At 41.1% G+C, this 23,807-nt stretch overlaps 1 pseudogene; it reads left to right on the top strand.

Moving 5' to 3' along the window:
• Nucleotides 1-23,268: 23,268 nt before the first annotated feature.
• Nucleotides 23,269-23,470, top strand: LOC129107657 (small nucleolar RNA U3; annotated as a pseudogene).
• The last annotated feature ends 337 nt before the right edge of the window (nucleotides 23,471-23,807 follow it).

The following is a 23,807-nucleotide window of genomic DNA, read 5'->3' as shown; positions in this document are numbered from 1 at the left end:
GTATGTAATGACATAAGTTGGCAGCTATGTGAGTCACATATTAGGCCTACTTGCTACAACTCATACCTTTCAAAAAAAAAAAAAAAAAAAACCAGAGAGACAATGAGACTTTCCAGTGGAGAGAATTGAAGCATGGTGGAGCAAGAAAGCAGAGAGGCCGAGTGAGTGATAAGTAAGGAGAAAGAGAGCTTTTAGGGAGAGAAGGACCCGGCCGCCATGTAACCGGAGCGGCCCTGAGAGGAGTCCCTCGGCTCGGTACCCCGTCCGTAGTTTAATTGAAGAATAACACACGGTTCATTAACGGTGTCACCGAGCTCCCGTTTCTGCTGACTCAGAGTGTATGTGTGTGCGTTTTCCTGTGTGTATGTGCGCACTTGATTGAGCAAGGTTACATTGGATACGGTGGATGGGTGAGCGAGTGCTCCCAGTTTTCTGCTGACTACATACATACACATGTGTAAACACACAGGCTTTTAATGAAGTGGTTCTTCCTTAAAAGTACAACAAACAGCCTCCCCCTGCATGGATCTGCACATTGACGCACATTTGGAAACGTCATCATGATACCAGGAAGTCAAGGTGATTCCGGTCTTCTGCCGAAGAGGACAGCAAGTACAGTTTCATGCCACAGTCAACACTCCCTGAGCAGCAACTTTTGTCACAAATTGTCCTGGTTTGATGATGTCATTTCAGCGCTAACCATCCGAGACAAATACATAAAAGTCAACCCTGTGTTCCACCAGTTGAATGTAAAATAAAAGTGAAGTAAAGCAAAAGTATAACATGTTCCATTAGTCTAAGCAGTAAATGTATACGGCCCTGATACAGTGTGAGGAGTGTGAACAGTAAAACATTCAGGCTGATATCAATGAGATAAAACGTTGGACCTCATAATTTCCTTTTGATCCCTGGTGCAAGTTGGGCACTTTGAATCCAGCGAATAAACGGCAGACCACGCCACTAAGAATGAAACACTCAAATGATAGTGTCAAACAGTATCTAAAAATGATAAGCATTATACCTTGAATCATCTACAATAAAGTGTTGCTTCCAGTGCAACTGTTATCCAATTTTACATCCTTTAAAGGGTCATTCTGCCTATTTAGTACTTTTACCTTTGAGCTTACCTGCATTCATTGTTTCCTGTGAATTCCTTACTCATAGATTAGCAATTTTGATCCCATGCGGACCCCTAAAAATGAAAACTGTAACTATTCTAACTGGTCAGATGGTTCATATACCTCCATATATATTTGGGGGTCCACAAGGATCCTACAAGCTAATGTTCTGACTATTTGCAAAAAGTCCAAATGCATTTTATATATATAATCTACCATATAAATACAGTCCTGAAGGTCCTAAACTCAAACAAATGTAGAGAAGTTGCATTTCTGAATGCTTTATTGTGCAGAAACAGCAGTGTGCGTGCGTGTGTGTGTGAGCATGTGAGGATGAAAGTCACATTGTTCAAATGTATAATGTAACAGAGGCATTCCATTGCAGAGCCCAATGGCTGACTGCCACACTATTTTATCACCTGGCACCAAATTACACATTCTTCTTCCCTGTTCCCCGTTTTCCTTTCCGCCAACTCCTTGTTCTGTAAGAAGTGAGTCTTCGCCTTTTGGCGTCGTGTTCGTGAGAAACATAAGCCGCTGGTGTGTGCGTGGAACGGAGTGATTTGCACAGCAAGGTGCTTCTGACCGAGTTATCTGAGTCGGCCTCTTCACCAATCTTATATAAATTATCCAGGAATTAACCTTCAACTGAGTGCCCCGATAATGTGTCATGATAACATTCACTGCTGAACACCATGTGACTGAGCTGCATAAGTGTGAGTACATTTACACATATTAATGAGGTATTATGTACGTGCAAGTGTGTGTCTCTCAGATAAGGGTTTAAAAAATGTCATTCCATTCCTCAAAGAAAGCGTCTGACGGTCATTTGGACTCACAGCTGCGGCACAGATGACTTTACTCACTCTTGATAGTGGAGGTATAAATCATCAGCCAATCAGTGTTGCAACTGTTGACCAGGGCCAGCTGTGAGGAGCGTGCCGCGCAGAGGCAGCACACGTCCACACGACCTTCATTACCCTTCACAACGCCTCCTCCATCCTGCTTTCTTATTAGGATGAACAGATAAGTGGAAGCTTTTAGATGAAGTAAGATAGAAAGTGCAAGTTATTTAATGAGCAAGAAAGATGGTTCATCCTTTTCTTCCCCATCCACCCATCCACCCACCCACCCACACACTTTTGTCCCCCGCTCCTCGTCAGTTTATCTCCTTCGGCCGGTTCCAGTAAGTGAGTTGGTTTTTGTGTACTCTCAGTCAAGCAGTTCAAAGAGTTCATAAGCCTATTTGGTCAGCGAAAGAAGAAAAATGAAAGGAAATAGTTGGAGAGAGAGGAACATTTACTGTACTTTAACCCAACCAAGGGCTAGTCCTGTCAACATTGATCATATTCCAATATGTTGGGACTGGCCCCCGAGGGACCACATGTTCAGGAAGTTACGGGCAAATCTGGGAGAAGAAGAAGACCAGCAAAGTATATGGGCTCAGGTCAGTCTTCAAGAGTGAAAAGGCATCTGTTGATACGAATGTTGATACACTTGGATCCAGGAATTCACGTTTCTCTAATTTAATGTGGATGATTTTAGACTATTTTACAGTTTTTCCTGATTATCCAGTGAAAGAATAATTAATAGGTGTTGAGGCTGAATCAAAATTTTAAAGTTGACCGCCCTAAAACCAAAATAATGAGCTGAAAGACGCTAAAATGTTTCATAAAGCAGAGTCACAAAAAAAATCTCTTTGGAATTGTCACTACAAATGAGGCTTTTCACAATATATGTAGTCTTTTTTTCCATTGTTCATATACAAATATATATACTGCAGCTCTGCAGATTGAAGTTACTACAATGAAGTTTCATTTTTTTGTTGATTTTGGATGTCCCTGTTAACGAAAGTGGTAGTGATTCTGAGCACCAGAGTCCTTTTGGAAAACCACTCATTTCACTGAAGCAGGATGTGAAAGCCTGATACGCTCAGTCCTGGTTTTACCTTACCTCCCTTTCGTCCAGAGAACCCAGCAATAAGGCGTGGAATCTCCAGCAGCGTTGTGTTGGTGTTGGGAAACGATGGGGCAACGAGGCGAAGCTCTCCTCTGGGCTGGAGCTTCTGACTTGCAGGTCAAAGGCTGCAGCAAAGCAATGTCTTTGTCTGTCTGTTGCAGGCTGGAGGCCCCATTGGGTGAACCTGCATGATTTCATCTGATTTCACCAGATCTGACCCGGCGGCACCCATAACAAGCATTAAGAAATAGCCAGTCTTCTACCTGATTGTCTCATTAACTTATCAGTGTTACATTGAGACTGTTTCATATCCAGTTAAAAGTTCCTCACAGTAACTTTAAGGGAAGGAATGCTCTTGGATACAGAAAACTGTTGGTAGGAGATGAGACACAAACCCAGGTCTCTGTTTGTTGAGCTAAAACAGACTAATCTCATTGTTTAATATATCTCCAAAGTGCTTCCATGAGTTTGTCTCTCTGTCTAAATAGTACCATGAGAAGTAAAATTCCTCATGGAGAATACAAAGTAAGATCTTTTTTCAAATCCTAAATGTCAAGCCATTTAATGAATGGTATTTGCTGGGAACATTTCAGCACTTTTATCTCCTCTGTGAGAACATCTCCCAGGTGTGTTTGGGAACTCTCTGTTAATGTCACTTTCCCTATGCACACACTGTGCTTATCTGTGTGTGCTTTTCATTGTGTGGGCCTGTCACAACGCTCCCATCCCGACCACACAGGAATCCTCACTAACACAAGCACAAACACAAACACGAGCAAACAAACAATCACAAATCACAATCACTGACCCATGACCTCAGGTTTTGACCTTAGGTTAATGCATTGTGAAGCCGGGATGAACGCCAGCCGATTTAACAACCTGAATACACCTGGACCACTTAAAACCTTTAAATTTCATCAGAACACAGACAAGAAAGAGTCACTGGATACTTCCCACCAAAGGAATGGTCCCAATGAACACAGTTAAAGATGTGTGCTATGGATTATCCAGAGTAAAAGGGAAACTTTTGATTTGTTAGCTATGTGTCTTAGGGGTTGGCAGGTATGTCAATCCACCACTTTGGTCCAGACTAAAATCATCTCGACGACTATCAATTGGATTGCATTGAAATTTGGTAAAGACATTCACGGCCCCCAGAGGATGAATCGTTGTAACGTTATTCCCCGGACTTAACAACTCGTGCCATCATCAGGTCACCTTCTCCAATTCTATTGTGACCAATTACCTGCAAAACTAGTGACATTCCCATCAGCCTCAGCGGTACTTTGTGTTAAGTGCTAATTAGGAATTATTAGCATGCTAACATGCTACACTAAGATGGGGAACATTGTAAACATTAAACCTGCTAAACTTTGGGATGATAGCATTGTCAGTGTTAGCAAGTTAGCATGCTGTCATTGAGCTAAAAGCACAGCTGTTGCTAAAAACAGCCCAGCAGGGCCGTTAGCATAGCTGTAGACTGTTTAAATTATTATAATTTTTTACATTAAGGGAATGTTACACTACAGGTTTCGTAATGCATGCCATTGCACTCTATTTTTCTTTTTTTACCCGCAGCCACACTCCCCAAACACACCTTGGCAGCTGATGTGTCCACAAAGCAGGATTTCACAAGTAAAATTAAACGTTTTCCCAGCCATACTTTTAATTTCCTCAAAGGCACAAGTCCAAACATACTTATAAAGGTAGAGGTAACAGTTTATTTATTTATTCATTTGTATTTTGGCTGAACAGGCACTTCAACTTTATTTCTTGTGACCCATTTTTTTCAGAAAAGCAAACCTAACTTTGCTACTACTGCTACAAATCTCCATTGATGCCCTTCAGTTTGCCTCTTATGTAATGATTAATACACAATAAGAGTTGTCACGTGTGTTAATGAGTTTGTTTTTTTCCATGCATGAAATTCAGCGACGTTGCTGTGCCCGAAACTATGTGCTGTTTCTATTCATGTTATCACAATTCGTCTCAGCTTGTAATGACACCTTCAATCTGAATTTGTAACTATAGCAATTGCCTGCTGAAACCACATAGAGAGTACTGTAAGGCATTGCACTCAGTGATCCACAAGTGTTTACTCTTCTGACATCAAATAGGGCCTTACCCATAAAATGCAACACAGTCCACAATTGCATCATAAATCTCCTGATCTATAAACTGGCTCTGTAAACTTCACAGAGTTATGATGCCCCACCTAAAGCACTTTGAAACACTTTTGTTGCTTGTTAACCAATTGTGGGTTTAATGTGGCATTAATGTGAGGTGTAAAGCTGTGTATGTAGTCGAAACTTGTTTACACTGGTGATTTGTGAGTGTGTGTGTGTGTGTGTGTTTGTTTGAGTTGGAATGTCAGGTAAACCAAAAGCATGGAAATTAACCGGCAAGGAAAAAGAGGCAGGTAAGAGTGCACCGCCTGCCCGCTCCTCCCCCTGGAGAAAAGCTATTCACTGCATTCCTGAGCACAAGAGTGTCAGATTAAATACACACAAATTCAACACACACACTCACATGCACGTACAGACACATAGACATACATGGGCACCAATCCAAGACTACAGTTCAAAGCGCAGAGCTAAAGATATTATGATCTAAAGCATCTCAGCCACATTAATACATATTCCATTTGTGCCATTCATACACAAAATGTTGAATTACACTATAATGACACACCAGTTCTACTGCCCAGCAAGAGGTCAAGCCCTTAACCATAATCACAGCATATCACATCATGCCAATAGGACAGTGCACGGCGTTTGCCAATTCAACCGACATTAACCTAACAATATGGTTTGTTACACAGAACCATCTGAGAAGCCGTCATTGGAAACCGTTTGTAAAAGGGCAGGAACTTTCAAGATATACTTGACAGGTGACTGGATGAACCATTCGTCAATCAAACTGAACTAAAGCAAACCAATATGAGTTGGGAGAAGGACGAAAAAAATGTTTCCAAGAAGAAAAGCCTTCAGTGATGTACTTTGAGAGTATTTTTTCAATGATTTAACTGATGCCGCCGAATCCGGCTGGCATGCAATGTAATGGGGAAGGTACCAACAGGCACGGACTGGTGTGTTGGCTTTCTGGTTGTGGGAGGATTCACACATTCAAACTTGCACACACACGCACACTTCCTCCTTAGTAAGTATGGACAAGATTTATTGTATAAGTTTATTATAAGTTTCCCCTAAGCAAAGCAAGAGAGTCATTGTCATGCAAAAACTTCCACTCAAATAGAAACATCAGGATGTTATTAGGTTATAAAGGAGTTAATCCCTATTTTACGTAACCTATCAACATTGCCTACAGGCTTTTATAGCAAAATAAAAAATGGATTAAGACAAATTGCCCAAGAAAATGATTTTGACATCTCTCTTATCTGCCTGAGCTTTTGTGGGTTAACCATGTGCAACATGTAAGGGGAAGTCAAATAAATCAATGTTGGCAGTATTCTTTGGAAAAATTAAGGTCCTTCCTGCCTCATGTAAACTGGAACTTTTTCCCCTCAAAGATAACTATTTATACTAGATTATAACAGTCATAGTAACTGTTAAGGGGTTTAGTTTTATTTCCAAACTAATCTCTCCTGTTAATCAGACTTTTCCATGAGCACCCACACGCCACTTCTCCAGAAGCTGTACGTGGATGACGTGTTTGACCCTGTGATGTGAATAATAAACGCCGCCAATGGGTGGGTCATTGGTGACAAAATGATAGAGCTGGGAAACTGGAAGAGTTTCTTATGCGAAACTTTTTTCAGTGAACAACAGCTTTGGTTATTCAAAAGCTCCTTTGTTTTTTCTTTTTTAAAATATATTATGTTGAAGGACAGACGCAGGTCGTACCATGTAAAATTAAGGAAATATTATTCCTTCCATGTTTCTTTTCTTCAAAAAACATCAAATCTTCTTTTAGTTCAAAGTTAACACTGGATTGATTCCTCTAAATCCTTGCCTTCAATACAAATAATACTTTCCCCCTAAGACAATACTGTGTTGGGTAATCTAATTGAAAACTGATTTCATTTACTAACATCTACTGATTTCCCCTGAGCTGAGTGAGTAATAAAGATGATTTAATGACTAATTGCTGGGAAGAGTGTAAACCACAAAGCCCAAAGCCTGGAAGAAGATGATAAAATCTTAAGATTTAAAAACAAAACATGGGGGGGAAATTTTAGGGTGAATCAACCAAAAACTGAAACTAGAAAGACAGTCTCGTCATTCAGGTTACAAACAGTGCTGTTGTTTTGTATAATAGAAGTATTTGGTCACATTTATTTCATTATATATTTGAGTGACAGAGAGGGAGGAGCTATAAGTCCCATAAACTTTCTCCGTAGACAATGTTACATGACTTACAGCTGGAGCTCATCTTGAATGTTCAGTACAAAAGATGAACAACAGCGTTAGAAAGGTTGTATTACCACTGTATAGTCGGCACAGCTCAACTTAACTCTTCTTTTTGGTTTTCTATCAGCCAAAGTTGTGAATAGTACATGGTGCTATTTTGGTATCACGTTTGTTGAGTTAAAACACTGCAGACCATTGATTGGTCATAGGAGCGTTACTATAGCGGCATCCTGCACAAACCCGCCTTTTTTTAAATAGCGAAGCTGCCATCAATAGCCGCCGCATTTTTTAATTCACTCGACACCGATTTTTTTAAACGTTGTGGGCAACTGATGAAGTACTGACATTCCTCTGGTTGCCGATGAAAGAACACATCGAATGAACACACTGTGTTTGTGTCATATTGAAAATGATATCGCTGCAGTTTCACGCAGCGTTGCTGTGACGATCAGCTCAGATACCTACATTGAGGGGGTAAGATCTGCTTCGAAAAGTATCTGGTACTAAAAAACGAGTCGAGTTGAGACGAGTCGTACTGTGCAGTGAAAATATGCCATAACGTGGATTGGTTTCAAATTCAACGATGAACTTTGCTATGGAGCTGTCCACTGTGCCACATTTATATAAAAATATGTATTCTTTTGGCCAAAGCATAAACCTACAGTATAGATTAGTTATATTAGCAAGGAGAGTCTTGTTTTTGCCTTGTTAAGTAACATTGGGAGTATTATTGAAAAGAATGGACATAAAATGGACATAAAAGAAAATACACATTTCCACTCAAAAGCTGTCAAGAAAGCAACATGATCCCTAACTGTCTTCCCATCAGTGAAACAAATATTTTCAATATTTTACCAGGACAAGCCAGCAGCACAAAGAACCCAGATCTCTGAGGATATTTAGTTTCACCCCTGTGTTACCTGGATGCCCTTGTATTCATATAATAACCCTTACATCTTTTTGTATATACACTGACATACTTGTGAGGTGCTAGGATGAAAGGATGCAATCTTGAAGCTGACATGTTTAGGCCCTGTTCGTGTCAGAGGTCAGGATCACCTACAGAAACGTGCTGCTGGAGCTGGAAGAGATGGCTCAAGGCCACTTGAACGGTGCAAACGCCTGCTGAGAGAGGCAACTAAAGAAACAGGATCACCGCTCGCACCTCTTCTGATGGCCCGAGGACAGGACACATAGGGTGAAATATCGCCTTGTTTTCGGGTTTCAAAGAAAAAAAAAGAGGTCAAAGTGAAGATTTAATTTTCCACGGCGTGTTTGTTCTTTTGGTTTCAGTGTTAGTTCATTCATTCAACCTGACAATATAGAAAAACCCATGTCCTTTGGTGTTCCAACTCGGGGGGTTAAGAAAGTTCAAACAAAATACTATAGCAAAGAACTGACGTACTCATTGCTCATGTTTGTGATTTTATGTTTGTAACAGTAACTTCAAAAGGACAGGGACAACTTGCTGGAAAATTTCTCTGTGTAAATATATATGTGCAAATATATTTGGTTATATATTTTGAGTAAGCGAATTATTAAGAAAATGAGTAACAGGTTTACCTTGTGTAACTGGCATGTTTTCACGTAAATGATGTTCGAAACCAGTTCAGGAGAAGTTTCATGCTCACTATGAAACTTTTTCAACCTGAAACATTGTCAGATTGAGCTGATGAAGAAATACCCTTTGATGAGTCAGATGCTTATCTAAAGAAAATGAATTGGCAGATAGACTAAACACATTCAGGTTATGTGTGATTAAAAGCAGAGGAAGTTTGCAGTAAGAGTGCGTGTGTATCCTTTTTCAGTTGGCTTCATTTCCTTGGCTTTGTCAGCACGGCTTGTTTCGCTGTGACTATCCACGGACTGGTAGTGAAACCCAACACTCACCCGGGGAGAAAAGCCTTCCCCAAAACGCTGGCTCGATTTCTTTACGAGGCGCGGTGTCCCACTAGGTGGGCCTGCACGCTGGGGAGTCGGCAAAAACCTGACACTGAACACGCCAAACGAGCCCACGCCACTTAAAAGTTACTCACAGAAATTAAGACGCTGTGTTTTTCCAGAGCAGGATGCCCGGGGTTTTAATACGCAAGATGTAAATCAAAGGGAGAGAAAAAGAGACGTGGAGAGAAAGTGGAGTGGATCGGACAAAGTTGACTCCTGTTCTTGAGGGAGGGTTATTTATGTGAACAAGGTGAGGGATCAAGTTGAGGTTATTTGGAGGCTGATTTCTGGTGTTGACAAGAAATGATGACATTTGGCGTAAATCTGGAGCTTGCTAATGATTTAGAGTTGTAGCATTTTAGAAAGTTGCGGTTTATCCAAGTGTTTTCTTGGCTAACGATGTGCTTAACTGATTGATGATGTGGAATAGGAGCTCTCTTTATTGCAACAGTAGCAGCACATTAATGTGACATGATTTTGACATATCTCTGAAACATTACATTTCACTAATTTTAAATCTACCCTTGACATTTCTACGTGTCTCATTTCCCGCATCTCTTCTACACTCTATCCATCTCATCTACCGATCGGCCCTGCCTCACCTCTGGCCTTTCAGTCTCACTCACCATATCTACAAACGACATCACTGCTGTCTATCAGTCAAACACACCAATTCTTTCCCTCCATGTCCTTGTTAAATCACAGATTGTCCTCAGTTTGTCCATCTGGCTGCCAGACATTAAACGATATATGAACTCATGTTCTCTCCCACCCCTCGTCCTCTCGCCCCCCGAGGCTCGCAGCTGTAAATCTGAGTGAGCTGCTAACTGTCTTATCTGCTGTGTATATTGGCTGTCTTTGGTTCGCCCAGGCGGAGTTTTAATGAGGACACAGACACCCTCGCTTGCTCTGTGTGGTCTGCTCGCAGACTTAACGATATAACACTGCGCTCCATAAACCTTGGGAGGCCATATGATCAGCTAGTGACAGAGCCCGGGAGACGGTTTGGAGTACATGCTAACCGGCTTATGCTAACAAGGATGACGCATGTTTCTGAGTCAGGTAATTCATCAGAAACAAGTGAACCCCCTCCCGTTGCCAAACTGGAGGGAGGGAAAAGCAATTCCCCTCCCAAACACTCACTTTGCATTTTAAGTCCCTGAGACTGTGTTTCAACCTGCAATGTGCTGTGAGGAAAGAAAACTTGAATGATTTAGGTCTGTTAACTAAACACCTTTTTCTCACCACATGTCTTTAAAGCCAACAGGCTGGACACACTTCTAGGAGACGGGGAAAAAGAAGCGTAGGCCTCGAAATGCATTTATGCAGAGAGAGTGAGAAATTTATGACCAAAACTGTGGTTTTATAACTAGCTTAACAAAATGAGTAATTCATTTGTCAATTTTTGGTCACTGTTTTTTGAGAGGAAGCAACTTCACATACGCAGTTTTTGGCAGTAACCTTAAATTTCAAGAGAACTACTAGTCACCAGAAGTCATAAGTGCATCTCCTTTCTTAAACAAGCATCTAAAAGCATAAACCAGAGCAAAAGTATAGTGCAGAAGCAAATTACTACGAAAACAATAATTGCAACAGACTAATACGAATACAATAAGTGCAACAAACTAATACGAATGCCTCCCCACACATATGGTCATCATGTGCTGTTGGGCAATGACAATCGTATTCACTACCCCATTAAATTCATTCATACGTTCGGGTGATGGGAAAATGTATAGTAAAGTACCTACATGAGAGAATCAATCATGAAACCCAGGCTGCAAAAAGAATTTGAATGATGGTAAACTGGAATGAGAAAACAGGACGACAATTCATGGTCAAAACACCAGATCCGTGTTAGGTATAATAAAACACATCCACTCGTGTTCACCACACACACAAACACACAGAAGCCTGCTTCTTTCAGACTTGTTTTAAGAGAGTAAACTTTGAGTTTAGTAGTTGAATAAACCATTGACCCCCTTCAGCCTCAGCTTCCCACGTTACTTTTCCAAATTGAATTCTGGAGTTCACCCTACCGTGGAAGTTGCTGATGCTTCGTGTGGAAGGCTTATACTTCAGCCTCTTTGAAGATGACCCACATTCTACACATGGCTGAGGACACAGCGGGAGAAAGGACTACTTTCTGACCCCGCACTATGCTGACCTGTGCACGACCTCTGCTAAAGTAAGGAAGGGATCCCTTCAGTGAACACCGTCAACCAAAACACTTTCACCAATCAAAAAAAGGTGGCCCATGAACAAAGGCAGTGTCAAACATACGATATGTTTTAGTTTTGAGATGTTTTCTAATTAAGAGCCAGGGTCAAACAACATCATCTGACCTTGATTTGCTGATTCTAACTGATATATGTGTCTCTCAAAAAGCATCTGCTACCAAAACATCCTCTGGTTCGACTATTTCTACCAACTTAAGTAAAATTTTTTTTTAACTTATTGCTAAGTTTAGGTCTTCCTGTTTGGGAAAAGAAAGCAACTTTTTGGTAGATAAACAATGTAGGCGGAAACAGCGGTCACCTCACCCTCAGACCTAAAATCGTCCAGCAAATCATTGGTGGTTTAGGAAGTACTCAAACACAACCAAACCAACAGGCAGCGAGGTCAGTTTGATGGATGCATTTCTTTCTTCACCACAAGGATGTTAACTTTACCACCTACAGCACACACGCACACTTACAAAAACACAGGATTTGGTACCATCACGGCAAACGTCTGAGGTGAGCCACAAAAAGTGCCTCTCTTCTTGACATCTTTAAGAGTAACCACGCGAGTGTGTGTGAAATGCCGGGAATGGGTTTTTAGGCTGCGGTTCAATACTAAGTAAACTTGAACCCACACAGGGAGCTCTTACTCTTTCCAAAACTTTTCATAAACAGCCAACCACAGCGAGATCACCACTGTTACGCCAGTTAGCCAAGAGAAAAACTATGCCAACCCTGAAATCTACCAGTTTCCAAATCAAACTTACGACACAAAGTGTGTTTGTGTGTTTTTTTGGCCTTGAGTCAAACATGAATGGACAATTAAGCTCGAAAAAGTATGAAACGATAAAGAGGAGGTGGGAGTTAAAGTTACAAGTAAACAGCAATTCAGTGACTAATTCCTTCAGTTTACTTGATATTTATAGTTGAAACAGGATGTAGCACCAGAATAGTTAGATCCAATTTAAAACTGCACAAATGTGCTTTACTCAAACATATTTGAATTATTCAAAGTAAATTCACAGGTATTAAGTCACGATTATTCACGTTATTTTCCCTGATTACTGCCTGGCTGGTGGTGCTTCCTGCTAGTCTAAGTTCTTCACCAAATTAGTACAAATTAGATGTTTTATCAAGTTGATATTGTTAAAGTTATTTTGTGTCTCTCAGGCAGGACTGCAGTCTGAGAGGCGTTCCTCAGGGCTAGTATTTCTCTGCAAATCACACTTTTAATTTGAAAGTTCAGAAGTTGCAAATGATGTAAGGAGTAAAGCGGGTTATTGATAAAATCTGTAATGTTATTATTTATCTGGATAACAGGAAATTGCAAAAATAAAAGTTGCAAATTGGATAATAAGGTTAGGGAAAGTAGTAAAGTGTGCGCTGGCTCTATGTCAGTCCTGCTGGCAGTGGTAGGAACTTTAACAAATTATCATAAAGTTACTTTAGTCTCTTAGGAAGTTCATATTAAAGGGAGATTTCAGCAGATTTCACAGAAATGCCTCCCTGTACAAGAGAGAAGATAAAAATGAACACATAGTGAGCAAGGAGAGGAGGAGGTGAACGAGAACAAATGTCAGCGGAAAACTTGAAGGGGAAGTGTGTGTACGTGTGTGTGTGTGTGTGTGTGTGTGTGTGTGTGTGTGTGTGTGTGTGTGTGTGTGTGTGTGTGTGTGTGTGTGTGTGTGTGTTTTGCTTGCCTGCACCCAAACAGGCCTGCTGGGGCCAGGTAGGGATGTGAGGAATAGTTGTCAACACACAAAGGACTGCGCTTTTTGTCACCCAGAGGAAGGCTGCATGCCAAAACTCGTACGTGATGTAGACAGACGACAGGCCTGACAACATCAAGAGCACATGGCAAGTGTGTGTGTGAGTGTGTGTGTGTGTGTGTGTGTGTGTGTGTGTGTGTGTGTGTGTGTGTGTGTGTGTGTGCGTGCGTGCACATATCCATAAGTGTGTGAGTTCATGTGTGTGACTGTGCATGCACATGGCACAGTGGGCCTCAAGAGACAGATTTCTCCGTTTGATTAGTTTTCTTTCCCAGGACTTAGCTCCCCTCCTCCAGCAGCTTAAAGGAGAATACATTTAGAAGTATTTTATCTTTTGTTACTTTTGTATTGTCTTGTTTCTAGTTTTCATCATTTTTTTTCCTCAGTTCTAAAATAAAAACTTCACAGAATCAAAAGGTATCTTAAAATAAATTGTTGTTCTGCCGAACAGAGACGATGTGTTACAGTGGAGTTTATAAGCTAATATGATTGATGACTCATTCAACCTTAAATAACCACTTGGAGGTCTCTGCATTTATTTGGGCTTAATGTTTTTCGTAATGGATGATCAACTGTAGTTCGGGGCGATTAAAAAAATCTTTGGAAGTCTTTTTTTTTTTCAGTACAAAAACAAACAGCAGCTTCTTTTGAAGGGAGGAAAATGTTTAACTGTGTTGACTTTGAGAACATGCCAGTTTCAATAATGTAAAGGCGAAGGGCACCCAAACATAAAGCCTCAGAGAACACATGACATCTCTCTCTCTCTAACTCTCTCTCTCTCTTTCTCTGGCTCTTTCTGTCTCTCCCCCACCTTGCTGGTTTTGTGGAAAGTCAATATTGACCTCACGTCATAAAGCAGGGCGTCAGATCTAATCGAATTTACTGCGTACAGTAAAAAGCCAGAGATGTAAAAGAGGTTACCCTCCCCCCCATGTACAAACGGACACCAGGAGGACATATGGAAGAATATTTTGAATCTTGGCTATGTTACGACAAAAACTTTGAAATGGAGAAGATGTTAGGGGAGAGAGAGGAGCAGGAGAGCGTCAGGAGGTGTTAAAGGCCAGTAGGTGAGAGCGTTTAGCGGAGGGGGACAGACAAAAGAGAGAGACAGAAACTGGTGGGCAGTGAAGGGGAAGAAAGAGGGGAGACAGGAGGGGTGAGAGGAGTTTCAGGGTGGCAGTGAAGGCTACTGAAGCTCTGCAGGAGTTTGGGAACCAGTGAACCTTGCTCTATCCCCACCCCTCCTCCTCTCGTCCCCCCTCTCCATCAATGTGAGGAAAGCCTCCTGGCGTGCCGGCGATACGTTTCCCATGAGCTTTAACATGCGGCCCCATTAAGCCTTCTCTGTAACGTCCTGAGCTGTTATTGCTCAGATTTCTGTGGAATCTTTATGGGAAACAAAATAATATCTCGCAGAATAATATTTTTAGGGAAGGCCAGGGTGAATGAGATAAAACGATAGAAGGCCATGGGGGAGGATGGTGACGGTCAGTTTCATGACGGGGACAGAGTGGTTATTTTCAGAGATGACAACGTCGTCAGTCCTTCCAGTGTTTTGGTACAGAGGAAAATGTCATGACTCTGCAGGTAGTCATGGCCTCAGAGGATAAATTGTCTCATGAAGGATCTTGATAACTTTAACATTGGACCTTACTGCAAAATCTGATTACTTTTTAATGGTTTTTTTTATCCGTTGTATGCCAATGCTTTATAAAATACTAAGGCTGAGGCCGAATAGTCAATAAATGACAGCCTATGTCAATTTTTTCTAACCTTGTTTCCTTGACTACAAGGAGGTGAAGGAGAATTCATAAGGACTTAGAAAAGACAACCGCTGTGCTGAGAGAAAGCGATCTCACTTAGAATGGGCTAAGTTAATAGCATGCTAGCGTTTGATAATGTTAACATGCTAGACTAACACATTCCTTCCTAAACAGCTTTTTTTTTGGTAATGTTTTTACTTTTGCCTCTTTTGGAGAGTCAGGACAGGGCTGCTGCGGTAAGGACTCGGCCTTACATGGGGAGCCTGTTACTACCAGGGTGAAAACAATTTTTCAAAATTGTCATTTAGCCTGATAATCACTAACAATTCTACACATGACAAAATGTACGATGGCTGAATTGCATGAAGCTCCTTCAGTTTCCTGGTCCTCTAATAGAGCATGCTGGCTCCATAGACCGTATAAAATATGGATGTAGTCTCTTTGACGTCCCCCATTGGTTTCTGCAGAGCCGTTGTGAGGCTCAGAGTGGGGGGGCTGCGGCCGTCGCCATCCTGGCACAACACAGCCTAACTATAAATATGGGGGAAAGGGGCGGATGGTCGATAGAGCAAAGGGGGGCTTTTGTGACGCAGCAGAGCAGACAGTTAGTAGCTAGTGATCTGTGACGGCACTCACCTGTCACTCAAAGCGTCCACGCCCTTAATTATGCATAACTTTAAGCCTTAATTGAAATCAAACGGGTGAATTATATAAAAATCATCCCCTGTTATGTTGTCATGAATGGGTAAATTAGCTTTAGAGATTAAAAAACACTTTTGTAAACATGTTTAATTCTGCTGTAAAGTTGGGAATTTTTACATGTGGGTCTGTGGAGTTGAAGCCTCAAGTGGCCATCTCTCAGAAAAACTTTCCATTGAGACACAACCAAAGAATTCTTGAAATGACTGATGGGAAGAACTGACTCCCCTCCCCTGTGTTCAGGTAACAGGGAGTGATTAGATTCAATGATAAAGCCTGTATATCAGAGAAAGCCAGACACGCAGACAGACAGCTCTGAGTTAATCCAGCAGAATATCAAAGAAACACTAGGCTCCTGAGAGAGACGGAGGGAGTGACCGTGGAAGAGGGACAGACAGATAAGGCAGAGAGGTCAGGAAATAGGCAGAGGAGTTCAAAGAGGGGATGGAGAAAGAGAGGCGGGTCCAGGAGAGAGTTAAGAGAGTTCAAGTGTAAAATTAAGAGAATAAAACCCTTTGTAATCTGCTACTTGCATACTGACCAACCGCTGGTTAGCCATTGCTCGCTGGATCTCTTAAATCAGCTAAACCTTTGTAAGCCCTTTCAGATTTACGCAGGGCTTTTCAGTCGTAAAGGTCATTTTATTGTCAGACTCCGCCATCATCTGGACGAAGCATCCTGCCAGAAAAAAAAGGAGTATCCAGCAAATTTATGTTGCTAATGTACCACAGAAGACGTGAAATTATATCATCCTTGAATCATTTTGTACAGTGAGCACGGCAAAGTAAGTAAGGTAAGTGTGTTTTGTCTGAGCGGCCCCTAAAGCCCGGAGCTGGGCCGCCTTATCAGCCTCCTCTTGTCCCGTTGCCCCTGGCGACCCACCTGGAGCGAGGCCAGCACGCCATTAAGGAGATCAAAGCATGGCAAAGTGGATGAAGCTCTCTCTCTCTTTTTCTCTCTTCGTTTCTTTACATGTGTTTATACCTGAGAGGCTTTTTTCTCTCTCTCATGCAGTTAGCATTTTGCCTCTCTCAAAGTTGCTGGTAAAAACTCTCACTTTTCTTTTTTTTGTTGTCATGAGGTTGCAAGGTTAATGGAAACAAGTGCTGGAACTTGATGAGAATTTGTTTAGAATTATTATTAGTGACAGTTTACAGGTGTGGTTGGCTACGCTGGCAACTGGGCCTCCTGTCAACCTCATGTTTTCAGAGATTTAAAAAATGAATCAGGCATATTTTCCTCCTAAGCACAGAGACTAATTACCCCTAACTGTCATCACTTTGATTAGTCGGCAGTACTTCCAAGACAAAGTCCTATTTCACTCCTCAATAAGACCTAAAGCCACCTGTCCGCTCCGCCACTTCAACCCTTCATATTCAGCAATGTTTGGTTACATTTACCACAAAAATTCCTGCACCCTTTTTTTGTCAGTTTTTAAACATGAAACAGAAATAATACAGCGATGTCAAAGTCATCCACGGATACAGCTGGAAGTGTGTGTGTGTGTGTGTGTGTGTGTGTGGTGTGGTGTGGGGGGGGGGGGCGCCGGCCCGGTAACACAAACAGAGAGCTAGTGTTACTCCCATATGTCTCCTCACTCTGTTTTCTATGTTTTCAAGGACGGTAGTGAATCTGTGAGGTAGTCTTAAGACGGGCCTCGTCTACTGTTCACTGTGGAAAGTGGAATAGTCTGAAATGAGGCCAACTTGCAAGTGTTAAACGTTTCCAAAAATAACTCCATTACTGTATAAGTAGTATACTGTAAAATGAATTAGAAGAGACTTGTAACTCTACCTCTTGCTTTCATAGTTACAAGAAGCCAATAGAGGAAGTGAGCCTTGTGTAAATGACATTATTTCTTCCCTCTTTCCTTCCATTCCCCTTTTAAAAAAAAGCAAATTAACATCATTGAACAGCCAATAAATCTGTAAGTTTTATTCCGGGAGACAGGAGTTACGTGGCCTGTAATGTTATCCAGCAGTAAATGTTGAAGTTGTGCATATGTTACATACAGTCCATGCATATTGCCTGCATGGCTCCTGTCTGACACTGGCACCTGTTGCAGCTATTAAACACTCATGAGGAGAAAATATTCAGCTTGTGATTTGGCAGCTTGTCACCTGTGACCTGATCATATTCCTATCGGTCAGAATAGAGTGCAGTAATCATGTCACGTGAGGATGAAACCGTCATGCACATTGTTTACTGTGAGCGGCCGAGCTGGCAGGCATGAGGAGTCACAAGTAGATTTTCAAAAAGAGGGTTTTATTAACCCAAAACTGACACAAACATTTAACAAAATAAGCTCTGTGCCTAGAAATGATATCCTCTTAACTCAGGCTATAATAAGATAAACTGAATAGAACTGAACAGATTAAACTGACCACAAAGGGGAACATATTTAATAGCTGATCAGACCTTTTTTGAAACAAAGGGGTAAACCAAAGACAAACACTAACACCAAAACTACAAATAAAACAAAGCAAGACAATAAGTAGGTATAAATATTTTACCAATTACCAAAACAAAAGAACCAACAAGCTAATATACTCTAAAGAATTATGCAAATCTCAAAATTTTAAAACCCAATCCCCACATGAAGCACTTGGTACATTCTGATTAGCGACTTCCTGTATCTAAGAGCTCTGTTTTAGGGTTACATCTTTTGCTCGGCCTGCACACGCAGCAATGCTAAATCAGAGAAATAGAAATTAGAACTACTTAATGCAAACACATTTACTGGCCACAATACTAAATAAACTATGAGTATGACGTATGAAACAAAAGGTATATGTCGCCATTTTATCTATTTGCTGATGGATGTGCATGAGGTCAAAGGTTCAACAAACTCAATTAAGAGAAAATTAATTATTAGGTTCAAACTCTATAAAACTAAGGTGTTGCTGCTGGAGACTAAGAAAGATTTAAATAAGCTGTGTTGCAGCAGGTGCTGCCATTACAGTATTAAGAGGCTTTTTTTCTTCTCATGGATGTTTGGCCGTATATCACTGACTGGAAATACTTTCTGCATGCTTCTTTTTCATTTTACTCCAAGACTTTATTGGCCTCTAACTTAAAGGATGCAATGTGTAAAAGGAAGCCATATGCTCCAAACAAATAGGGGTCAGCGTTTCACCTTTGGTCCATACATCTTAATTTACAGTCGTCAGTAATAAAGAAAAAAAGCAAACTACTAAACTACAACAGATCGAGAATAAGCAAAATTCAACAAAACTGTTGAAACTCTTAGAACCGGTCAAAGTGGATTCAGCCTACAGTTTACGTTAGCCATCTGTGTTTTTGTTTGTTTATTGGACTAAATCTGAAGTTGAAGAAACAAGAAAATGACCAGTACCTTTTTTTCGTCCTCCCTGTGGCCGGAAGGCCACCTCACCAAAAGGCGAGCAGGCTGCACTCGCCGCCTCCGATGGAGGGACGTCCAGTCAGCAGCCGCAGCAACTCACATTCAGCCAACACAAACCCCAGCATCATGAGTCACAGCGTGTTGGTGAAACGCTGGGTGCAACCTGCATGACTGCAGCAACAGAAAGTTTGCTGTTCCAATAAGGAGTCTCGGATCAGACCCTCGGTTTGTTTCGCATTCGCTAAATTCAAGCTAATGCTAACCGACTCCATCTAAAAGGAACTGCGGGAGACTATACTCCCGGGGAAGCAGCCTCCTGGCTGTCAATTACATATTTATTTTGCCTCTCCCTTGGAGGATTTGTTTTAATGCTTTCTGTGCTCTGCAATATTTGTTGGAGAGAGGAGGACACATGGAAACTGGTTTGTGTTACCATATGAAGCATCTTGAAAATAACTTTACATGCTGGAATTGCAATTTTAGAAGGCTGGATTCATTAAGCTCCAAGATGGTCCAGGAAGACATGAACATACAGCAAATGTCTAAACCCATTTAGAGTACTGATGTACTTTTTCAAAGTTACTTATTAACAGCAGAAACATACAAAAATAAAATTAAAAAAGTATATTTTAGAGGTGAACAAAACTACAACACCGCTATCAATATGCCTAACTTCATTATATTGCTTAATTAGTTTAACATTACTAGAATCTATCAAATTAAACTCACAAATTGGATGATGATTTTTTTCTATTTTTTTTTTTTTTTTTTCAAGACCCAAGCCATAGACGTAAGCCCAGAATACATCCTGTCCGGGGACAAAGAGACTCAACGCTGCTGTTATTCTACAGAGAAACAGTGCTCATAAGTCACTATTCTGGACTCTTAAATTACGTCAGATGTCGGTTACTATGTGAACTAATCTCTGTTTTACTGTAAAACAGCCTCACAGGTGCAGTTTAGTTTGTGTGGGAGAGGAATGTGCAGATGTATCTGTGTGTATTCAGTATCAACAAGCTCGCATGAGAAAGTGATGCCTCCTAAAGGGAGCAGCCAGGGTTGTAAAGTAGTAATACTTTGTTACTGTATCTTAGTGGATGTGAACTTTGTGTGTATTCCCTACTTGCACACTGTCTGTGAGTCTGACTTGCATCTGTGCACTCCAACAAGGACATGGACTGGATGTGTGTGTGTGTGTGTGTGTGTGTGTGTGTGTGTGTGTGTGTGTGTGTGTGTGTGTGTGTGTGTGTGTGTGTGTGTGTGTGCTGTTTGGATGCTGCGCTGATGCAGCTGAAGAATCCCCATCGACTCCAACAAAATGTTCCTCCTAAGTATGCCTGTATTTCCATTTCAAATCTGATATTGGGTTTTTTTCTCCACTGGTATTGTATGAAGATTTACTTTTATGGCATTTGGACCCTTCACCTGCTGTGTAGTAGGACTTTTTTGGATAATCTGCTTGCCTGTTATATGCTGGCTGAGGATCTGAGGAGTGTAACTCATGTCAGGAGGGATCACCAAAGACAGTTCAAAGACACCGCCCCTTGTTCTAATAGTCTGCAGGAGACAATACAGATAATGGTTTGTAAAACACTAATAGGGGGTTTATTCTGAGCAACCAATGTACCTAAACTTAGTACAAGATGAAAACAGCACCCACTGGGCCTTAAAGGCACCCATAGTGTCTGTCTCTCCTGGGAGAGGGATCAGTCCTCAGTTGCTCTTCCTGAGCTTTCTTCCATTATTTCCCCCGCTTAAAGGTTTTGTTTTCGGGGACTTTCCTTTTGCAAAGTGAGAAAGGCAGAGGATGTTGAGCGCAGTAAGGATTGTAAAACCCCCGGAGGCAAATTTGTGTTCATGGGCAACATAATTGAAAATGACTGGACTTCTTTGAAGAATCAGCTTCTTCTCTCCTCCTCTAAAATCTACTTGTGAACTTCCTGCTCTTCTTCACATCACCGCCGTCTGTGTCATGCAGGAGCTTTACCTAAAAGCCCAAAATCAAACAAGGGAAGGTATCAAATTAAAGATACTTGATGAGTCTCCATGGTAAACTCCCAAACAGGGTCCCTGTAGTGGGAAATACTCTACTGGCTGTAGCTTCTGGCAGGTCCTCAGGAAACATCACAAAAGCCATTTTCCAATTACAGTAAGTCTTGTCATCGCTCTTCTCAAGTACCCATGTGGCATTGGCTAAAAGCCACCGCTGCTTCTCGGATCCATGTCACGAAAGAAACAGAGTGGAGTTTTGGACTATTTTCTTGTTGGAGTGTACAATTATACATAAAGAGCTGGTACAGTGTCAGACTGAATACTTCAGTGAGAGCTGTGGACTTTCTGCTGCACTGAAAAGTCCTATGACATATGTCAAATTGGAGAATATCAAATTCTGGTTGGACACAACTCAGAACAACACAACATTCTGGCCTGATACTTTCTGCATTTTTCTTTCTACTTGTTTCTTATAAGCTCTACCTGGTCTCTTTACCTGTTTAAAGGCAAGGTTGGTTAACTTGAGAAACTAGCGAAAGTGTGCTAGATTTTAAAAAGTATTTAGCAAAAAACCCAGCCCAGTTGGCCAACACTTTTTCAAAGAAACTGTCTTGCAGTGCCAGTCTCAAAAGTTGCCAAATCTTGCAAGAAAGTTGCAAAGTCAGCAACATTGGCAGACCAACCCTTCTGTCCTCACTCCAAAGCTGCTCTCCCAGATCATCATTATGAAGGAAAACATATAATGAACGTGGCTATTGTTAGTTCCATCAGGTTTTAAGCTAGCAATTGTGGTAGAGGCAGGCAAGATGTTATCAGAACCTTTTTCATTGATTTCTGTCTGGATTTTGGGTAAACAGGTAATGAGAACTTTCTCAAAAACATAAAAAATGTCCTCAATTCCTGAAAAGTGATGTTTGAGCTACATGCTAACATCAACATGCTCACAATGACAATGTTAATATGCAGATTTGCGAGGTTTAATGTTTTCCGTGTCCACAATTTTAGTATAGCATGTGAGCTAACATTTGCTAGTATGCATAAGCACTAAGTTTCTTAACATTTCATTATTGCAGTTATTTGGTCATAAATTGAAGTACAAGACACATTCAAATTTTGAAAATCTGATAGCACGAAGCCAATTGAGTTATTACATCCATCCTGTGTGGCACTTAATGGCAATCCATCCAATAGTTGTCCAGACATTTCACTCCAAATCAAAAATGTTAAGCTGCTGTTGGCGCTAGAAGAAAAATCAGGGGATCACCAAAGTCATTGGGACTATTTCTCCGGGGTCCATGAGTGTATGTACTAAACGTTAGGCTAATCAAATGAACAGTTTTCAATCTTTTTAAGTCTGCTCCAAAGTGGTAGATTTATCCACCATATGGGGCAAAATATTCTTACTGGGAATTAGATTAAGTGATTTGGCAATATATTTAGTAACACTCAACTGAAACATCATTTTCATTTAGTGCAGACACTTTCCAAAATTTCCTGATGTTGGTTTGAGGACCCATGAGTATATGGTCAAGTTTAACTTGGGTCCAAGAACAAACGTGAGGACAGCCCATTCCTCTTTTGGATTATATTTTTCGCAGCCAAACTGCCACACTGTTTCTCTGTGTGAGTTTTATTCCAATTCATTCATCCAGGAAAGTTAACTGATGCATGCTCTTTTTCACAAATCCACAGCTCTGTGTTCCTGAGTAAGTATTACTGATTTCTAGTGTGCAGCAGCTCTGAGTGAACAGCTGTGCTGCAGGAATAAGTCTAACTCCTCGTTCAAGGCCGACCTCACCGGTAGCACTTGAGAAAGACTGCTTCTTATTAAATGCTCCCTGAGCAGCATTGCCAACCTTGTCTGGGGATTTGAAGTTAATCCTGTAGGAAGCCTGCAACCTTCAAAGTTTGATCTCTCGTTTTTGTATCCTGTCTTTCACAATAAAAGTGATTTAACTCATTCCCTGCTCGCAAAGTGAACCATCTTTGGGACCATCTGTTCTCCGTCACGGCAATATAAATAATAATAATGTAACACTGTCACAGATGTAACCTGTGCTCTGAAAAGACTAAAACTTCAGGGATCATTTTTATAGTTTCTGACTGGAAATGTGTTTCCAAAGTGTTTGGTCTCACTGGCTATGATGATGAGTTGTGATGTTCCCTTCCAAGCGTGAAGCAGATAGAGAGTAATGATTCAGTTTTTTATGCTCTTTGTCCTTGATGACCATTTTGTACTTCCTTAGGGCCGGCCGTGGCTCAGTGGGTAGAGCGGGTCCTCCTTTAACAGCAGGTTTAGAAGTTTATCTGCATGTTGAAGACTTGACTGAAGCAATGAACCCCAAGTTGCTCCCTGTGCACCTCACATCAGCCCACTGCTCCTCAAATGCTAAGAATGGTTTCATCTCATGTATATTCCTGTATTTATATGACCATTGTGATAAAGTTTGAGTTTTTAAATAATATACAAGCTGTAATAATCTAATATAATCTCTAGAAAGCTAGCTGTGAAGTAACTTTTTAAGGGGCCTCAGTAGAGCTGCATGTATCTGAATCTTCGTTTATTATCTTCTGATAGTGTAAAACAAGAGGCCTAGTTTTTAC

This window comes from Anoplopoma fimbria, chromosome 18 (genome assembly GCF_027596085.1).
Source record: "Anoplopoma fimbria isolate UVic2021 breed Golden Eagle Sablefish chromosome 18, Afim_UVic_2022, whole genome shotgun sequence".
Classification (NCBI taxonomy): Eukaryota; Metazoa; Chordata; class Actinopteri; order Perciformes; family Anoplopomatidae; genus Anoplopoma; species Anoplopoma fimbria.
This window is presented reverse-complemented; position numbering and strand designations above follow the sequence as displayed.